Genomic DNA, 7,993 nt, shown 5'->3' with positions numbered 1-7,993 from the left:
TCATTCATTCTGCCACTCATTCATTCATTCTGTCATTCACTCATTCTTCCATTCGTCCAAACAGCACTCATGAAGCACCTAATGTCCCAGGCTCTCTCTGTCATTGACTAGAATGCAGTCAAGGTGACAAGGTCCTTGCCCTCAGGGAGATGGCAGACAGCAGGGAGAAAGACAAGGATCTCAATCATGAGTAATTGCTGTGTTGGAGGGAAGCCTGGGGTGCTCAGGGTGGGGACATCTAATCTTGCCAGTGGCAGAGAGAATTTCTTAGGAGTCTGCAACTGGATAAGAGACAACTGAACAGCTTGAGGAAAAGGGCTATGTTTATTGAATCATCATTCAGTAAGCGATCTATGCAAAGTGCAGTATGAGTCACTGTAGGGATGCAAAGGTGAGTATGATTTGCCTTCCGCCCTCAAGACTGGTCTGCACAGTCCACAGCTCACTATCTGATCATTGCTGTTGGTGACATGTCCTCACTTTCCAGCCTCAAGCCTCTAATTGTTTTTCATCTGCTATCTGCTTACAGAATGAGATCCAAATTTCTCAGTCTGACGTATGAGGACTTTCCCTTCGTGATCCCAGCCATTTCAAGGTCAGTACCCAGCACACCCTACACACATATCCTTGGGCTCCAGCTATCTCTGCCTGTCTAATCTGCCCGCTCCCCCCCACCCCCCATCCAGTAGTTTCAGGTGACATTGCCTTGGCCAAACTGTTATCTTAGCCTAAAATTCCATTCTGCCCTTATCTACCTGGTAATTTCTCTCTCTACTTACTCATTGTGTCCACGACAGAATTCATAATTCGTCATCTGGGTTCTCAAAAATTTTTACAGACTTCACCATTATTATAGTTAATTTGTCCTTTTTCTGTGGTTCATTCTGGTGCTTGCCACCATCATCATTATGGGGAGTGACATCTCTCACCCAGAGCTCAAGCATGAAGCTCAGAAAGCACTTAGTAAATATTTATTGGATGGAATTGGATTTTGGTTTGTCAGGATTATTCTGATCCTAATAACAGAGAGAAACTGAAATCAACAGAAACCAAATCAGGAATTTATTGGAAGTTTAATATAACTAAGTAAAGTTGTTTATTCTCATTAGGAATTAACTGACCCTGGGAGGAGAGGCTCTCCTCAGATTTGTAAAGCCTCCCACGAAATCAAAACGTTGTAAGATACAGAATACAAAGACATGATTAATTCCATTTGTCTTCTGTTGTTTGATATTATACTAAGGATGCTAGGTGTGATGATCATGGAGATTTTTAGGGAGTTTGGCATAAGTTGCCCCAAACTGGAAATAAAATGTTTTGTTATGATATTTGCATGGAGGAACACAAGTAGTGGTATATGGGGTCCTTGTAGAGAAGCCCACAAATAGGGTTTCTATTTATATGACATAATCCAAGAAAATAGATCTGGAATTTGGGGGGGTCTCTAATAATACCTTGGTGGAACTGGAAACTATCGAAAGTATGAGTTTGACAATAATGTCTTGGTGTATTTCTTGGGTGAAGGTGGCAGCTCCAGCAGGTATGTTATTGTAGGGTATGAACTGATAATAAAGTATATGTCATGATTAGTGGTATTGTGTGTAACTAAGAAGAAGGAATGGTGATGGTGTTTACAATTGAAGACACAAGCCCTGAGGTTGTGTTGGTAAGCTGGAAGAGGGTAGTAGGGGAAGGCGCAGAGGAGTGAGTGGTCCTCTCCCCAGGGAGTTGAGGGGTTTGACTGATATGAGGCTGGTGTCTCCTGGGGAAAGTAATAATCTCCATTAATTTCTACAGTGACACAGATAGCAGTGACCTCTACCAGATTCCCCTTTAGGCACGGCAGTGTAGGCGAGTATGTTTTGGCAGAGAACAAGGAGTACACCAGAATCATGAGCTAAGCAGACAGTGAGCTCAGAGCACAATAGAACTCCTAATATCAAAGGAAGAAAATCAAAAAATGTCCTGTGCCCAATTTGTGCCTTAGGAGATGCAGTCCTTGGGCAACACTGGGGCAGAGATTTTAGATCAGGATGAAGTTGTCTCTGTCACAGGGGGTGGGGGCAAGGTGAGGTCTTGGGTAGGGGCTATGTCATCTTCAGCAGTGACCTCCTGGGCCAGATGACGTCATCTGGGATGTGGAACTGGGGTATCCTTTCCAAGTGGGTACCCACTCGAATTGATGTGGCTCTAAGCATTTGCCATGTTAGGCAGAAACAATGGCTTATTTGGAGGGTTTGGGCCTCTGGATTGCAAACCGATGAAAGTCCCTAGACTGGGGTAACAGACCAACGGTCGACAGAACGATGTGCAGCCGGACTTAACCTGTTTTTGTTTTTGGTGGAACTGTAGTTTCAAATCAGTCCCATGTCACATGAGCAGCTACCTGGCTCTGGGACAATGTGTGGATTTCAGAAGAATATGTGCCCTCGATCTGTCCTCCAAACCCTGTGGGATGAGGCAAGATAGAAAATTTATAAAAACAGATAAGTCCTGAGGCTAAATAGAAACTCATTTAGAGGCTTATTTGCTGGGCTGGAACATTCTAACAAGTTGTATGAGGAGACCAGTGTGTCTCAATGACGCGGGCGGTCTGGGAACTATCAGGGACTTGACAGTTCTATTGAAGCCTCTTCCAAGCGCCCAGCTTTGTGCATTTTGACAGGTGAAACGTGTGTCTCGCTCACTATGAGTAATGTCTGTAACTCCGAAGGGCATACACAGTGTCCTGGCATGGCCTTGTGTTGTGGCCTTAGTATATGTAGAGATATGGGTGATTTGGATTGACATTTTGGGTATCTGTGAGGCAAGAGATTCCCAGAGTTGTTCATTCCACATGGGGAAATTTTTAGACAATGGACCAACAGCTCATTATAAATGTGAAGATGGAGCCACTTACTGGCCAAGGCATCCAGGACTAAAACGACGGCCTGAAGTCTGGCCAGGTGTGTTGTTTCTTTGGTTCAGACTTTCTCAGGGACATCCTGGCTGGGGATGGAAAGCAACAGTCCACTGAGCTCCATCATGTATACCATGTGCCTAGTCTACGAATATCCATTGCTGTTCACTCAGTCAATCTCAAGGGACTTCTCAGGTAGCCAAGGGGTCTTGGGAGGGGTGAACTCCTCCAGCAGCAAGGCCTCTGGCCAGGCACTGGGGACAGGGGAAGCCTCTCATCCTGCTGGTGGAATAAACCAGAGGGCACTGCTTTGGTTCCCTCCTGTCTTAGGGAGGCTTTAGAAGCTGTGCCAAGATTGTGGGGTGCTGGGTTCCATGACTCAAAATATAAGGGACAGCTGGATGTGGAGGGTCACAGGCCCAAGGTCTGTGAAAGGCTCTACTTTTTGAAGAGGCCAGTAGGTAGCCAGTCATTTGTTGTCTTAATGGTGTGTAGCGTGTGTCTTGGTGTGGGGCAGTGTCTTGCATCAGAGCGCTTGGCCAGCCTGTGGCCTTCATAAATGGTCCAGAGAATCCACAGGGATGAGAAGAGGTCCTCTACATGAAGGAGTCTGTGAGAGACTAAGGGAAGTGCCTGTTGATTTTAACTTGGAAGAAAATTTGTAAACGAATGTTGCTGCCTGAATCCCAAAGGGATAAAAGATGTTGAACTTGTGTGTCCATAATGAGTGTATCAAATGAATTTCCTTGGAGGAGAATGTCATCAATGTAATGTCATCCCTGTGCTCCTGGAGGGTGATAGATGCTGTTAGGATCTTGTTGTGTGTGATGACAAAGCCGCTGAAGTGCTCCAAGGGTGGTGGAAAAGGTACATGGTGTCCCTTTGGAGGCAAAGGCAAAGTGCAGCTGAGAGGCTGTTGCAAGAGGCGCTGAGCAGAGCATGTCAGCCGAACCTGTAAGAGCAACACGTTTATCGGTTGTTGACTGGGTAGGGTGAGTAATTGAATAATATTGGATATTGGCTCTGAGGGCCCTCATGGATGGGAACACAGCATTAAAGCTGTAGTAATCCACCACGTGGTGCCCTTAATTTTTTCCAGATTTAAAGCAGGCCACATTGGGCTGTCAATAGAGAGGTGGGGGTAATCACCCCTTCATTAATGAGTTTTTATATAATCAGGTTTAATCCTTGGAGGCTCTGTTTTAACTGGTACTGGGCCATATTAACTGTTTTAACAGAGACTCATTGAATCTCATTCTGTGAAGCCAATTTATGAACGTCAAAGGCTTATTTTAGTTTTAATTGATTATTCATTATGTTAGAGCATCTGCAGCCAGTGTGGCCTTTCTAGGGCAATGAGTGCTGTGACCACAGCAAATTTAGGCAAGGCTGCAGTTAAGGGAGGCCTACCTGTTTTCTTCTATTTTGTGTTTAGCTGCTTCTTAAGGTTACAGGGGATGCAATGTTTAAATTTATTGGGACCCCCAGATATAACTATAATTTGAGCCCAGTAGTGATTGAGTCCATGGACTTGTGTCAGTTGGTGCATTTTAGTCAATGTGAAAGTTAATTTAGAACCTGTGTTGTAGAGGCACAAAAGCCAATCCACCCCTTTTTTAATCTTTATTGTTATTGAGAGGTCCCCCCACCACACACACCAAGTACATGGTCTCTTTCCTAACACATTTCTCTGACTCTCTGTCATCAACTAGGTGTCCTACAGTTCCATTCAATCCTGACACGACCTGGAGTTCGTGCAGACCCCACAGGTTAAGGGCTCAGTCCCCTAAGACTGGCTGCAATTCAGATGGCAGCTGCAAAGGGGGTGCCCAGGCTGCCTACGTATCTCTTGGCCTGACTACAAATTCCGGGGTTTCTATGAGCCTCCTGAGGTTAGATAATTTGCTGGAAAGAGTCACAGAACTGAGGAAATTGTTTAATTACTGTTATCATTTTGTTGTCAAGAGACAGCCAAATGGAAGAGATGCACAGAGCAAGGTGGGCGGAGGGGCAGCATGGAGCTTCCATGCCCTCCGAGGTGCACCACCCTCCCATCACCTCCATGTGTTCGGTTGGGAAGCCTTCCATTCTAAATTGTTTGAATTTAGTTATGTACACACATACATATGTATATATCCATATAGGTATAATTTATTTAGTTCTGTTTTGTTTTTTCCCTCTGTATATTGTGATATTTTTGTTTTAGACTTTCAGCCACCTAAAACCCCACATTTTCGTTCTGTCTCTGGCTGATAAGAGGAAAAGAAGAGAGGGAAAGGGATCCTCCAGGCAGCAGCCCCTCCCTGTGGAGCCCCTGTCTGCAGCATAATAGTCCTTTTCTCCCTCACTCCTTTTTTTTCTCTTAAACGCAAGTTTTTAGAATGATTTATCTCCAGTAAGCTAAAATTTCTCTTTTTTTTCTCCTTTTTTTTTTCTTCAGTCTGCACCCAACTGTTTTATTTTCCTTTGGGTATTTACCCAATAAACTCCTGGTGGGCCCAAAAGTTCTCTGCAGTGAGTGGCAGCCACCCTTTCTAGGGTGTTCCAATCCCTCAGAGGGGCTGGAGTCTACACTGGTGACAGCAATGGTGGCAGCATCCTGAGTTTTCAATTTAGTTACCAGAGGAGGCTCCAGTGAAGAGCGGGTGGCAGCAGCTTAGGAGTAGACCCCGACTCGTTAGTCCTGAGGAGATCAGGGCGCCATCCAAGTCAGTCCTTGGGAGTACTGTGGGCTGAGGCTCAGAGGCTGATTCCTGAGACAGTAAAGGAAAAGTTACTCACCCTACAGACCCCACGACAAAAATAGGAAGCCCAGGCTTGGTTGGACTGTTTGGGGACAGGAGGCAACATGTGCCTCATCCAGGTAATTTGTTGAGCCCGGTGTCTAATTGTCCAGAAAACCTGCCAAATTTACCTGGGGATTAGGTAGAAGGCGTGCTAAGGGGGAGTCTCCCGGCTACCTGCCCCGGGGCCCTGGTAATCCCAAGGATCTTTGTGAAATCCGGTCTCTGATACTCTGAACTCTGCTGAGTGGAGCCTCTGGCAAAGGGAGACAGCCCCTGCCCAGCCACCCCTTAGGGTACCGACTTCTTGACAACATGGCTCCCAGCTCTACCCGACTTGAGAAAGAGCTGCTGGCCTGCTCTTGGGCCCTTGTGGAGACCGAGTGCCTTAGAGGGGACTGCCAAGTTTTCATTGTTGCCAGGTATCCTCAACCTGCATTGATCCTCTCAGATGCTAAAGACAGAGGTGGAAAGGCAAACTGATTTCTTGTAAAAAATGGAAATGGAACATTCCAGAGCAACAAGTCTGGTCCCTCAGATCAGTGCTCTTTATACAATAAGGTTGAGACCACATCCTTAGGGGCCCCTTGTGTCTTGCTTGGTGGCTCACAGGGACAGCATTTGGCTACCTTGAGTTGGCTGCTATCAGCCCCAGTTACAGCCCTGAAAGACGTACAAGGGTAGAAGCCCATCAGCAGACTGGCTAAATTGAAAGCATTGCCCTTGCCCTACACAATACTTTTGAGAACAGGCATGCCCTTTTTTACCTGCTTTGGGGTTCTGTCTAGTAACCTAACTAGTGATTGACAGTGACGAGTATATTAACGACACTGCTCTCTGGAGCTGTGTGCTCTGGAAAGCCTCTGCTGCAGCCTGGCATATTTTTCGTACCCGATGTGGATGCCCATGGGACGATGCATACCCAGAAGAGACTGAATGATCCAATGTGGCTGATCCGGTTTGCATAGCCCAAGTGGACAGCATCACTACCTCCATCCATTATTGGACTGGGTACACTAGTCCTCCCACTAACCCAAGGGAGTCTAAAGATGGTCCTCCATCTATATGCCAAGGAGGCTGAAATGGCCTATCAGGACTGTGGTACAGTTAGCAGTTGATCTCTCTGTCTGAAGGTGAATAAGGACCCATAGGTCTACAGTTGGGCCCTGAGCATTTTTGGCGTATGGAGCACGCTTGTCCTCTACTGCCATCATGTGGCTACTCCTGTCATCTCTCAGCTTTTGCCACTTCGCCCTATGACTGGCACTGACATTCTGTGTGAGTGGTAGATTCTGGCCACACTATAGTAAGAGCACTTGTGTAGCACTAGAGCACAGGAACACTAGCGTAGCACTAAGGACCAAGGTCTGTCACATTTGTGGATATCTGGATCACTTATGGTCACATCCTGCCAGACTATTCACAGCAAAGGAGCCTTGACAGTAGACTAATGAACATGACATTCAAAAGACATTTTGGGGGTTGGCCCTGTGGCCAAGTGGTTAAGTTCGCGCGCTCCGCTGCAGGCAGCCCAGTGTTTCGTTGGTTCGAATCCTGGGCGCGGACATGGTACTGCTTATCAAACCACGCTGAGGCAGCGTCCCATATGCCACAACTAGAAGGACCCCAAACTAAGAATATACAACTATGTACGGGGGGGCGGGGGCTTTGGGGAGAAAAAGGAAAAAATAAAATCTTTGGGGAAAAAAAGGTATTTTGTCCCATTCTTATTCTCACACTGGTGGCATCAAGACATGGAATAAACTTTGAAAGACTTGTAAGGAAAAGATTGCTGGATAGACCATGTTGTCAGCATCCCAGACTACCCGCACAGCCAGGCAGTGTGAGCTGTTCCTCAGAGTGAACATTCTCTTTGAAGTGACCACTTGGAGAGGATTAAGGCAGAAGAGGTAGGGGTTTGAGGAAATGGGCTCTTCATATCCATGATTCCACCCTAAAAACCCGAACCACTGCTCTTTCTCTTTTTTTCCCACAAATGCTACAGTGTGGAAACCTCACTAGTTGCATCATCAGGTGGCATCCTAGGTGACAATGTGAGGAAGATATTGCTTCCACCGCTACCTGGTTTTGGTTGTTGGATATGGAACATCGCACACCATAAAAATTATGGTCCGAAGACGGAATTTGTAAAGCCTGGAGTATTCTTACCCTGGCTCACTTGGGATGAAATAGGCAACATCCTTGAACACGGTAAGTTCTCCTATCATGCCCTAGCCCCATGGTTCCGACCCATCTGGGTGAAAAATCTGGGTGGGGGTGGGTAATTTGTTGGCTAAGGGAGACGTAGCGG

At 46.3% G+C, this 7,993-nt stretch overlaps 1 long non-coding RNA gene across 1 annotated transcript; it reads right to left on the bottom strand.

Annotated features, from left to right (window-relative positions):
- Positions 1-1,041: 1,041 nt before the first annotated feature.
- On the bottom strand, positions 1,042-5,653 carry LOC139082366 (uncharacterized). The gene is made up of 2 exons (XR_011538285.1): positions 5,520-5,653; positions 1,042-3,851 (listed from the first exon to the last, which is right to left on the bottom strand). It is a non-coding gene; the product is annotated as an uncharacterized lncRNA (long non-coding RNA).
- Positions 5,654-7,993: the final 2,340 nt, after the last annotated feature.

This window comes from Equus przewalskii, chromosome 3 (genome assembly GCF_037783145.1).
Source record: "Equus przewalskii isolate Varuska chromosome 3, EquPr2, whole genome shotgun sequence".
NCBI lineage: Eukaryota > Metazoa > Chordata > Mammalia > Perissodactyla > Equidae > Equus > Equus przewalskii.
The sequence above is the reverse complement of the archived record's forward strand: the minus strand, read 5'-3'. Positions and strand labels throughout refer to the sequence as shown.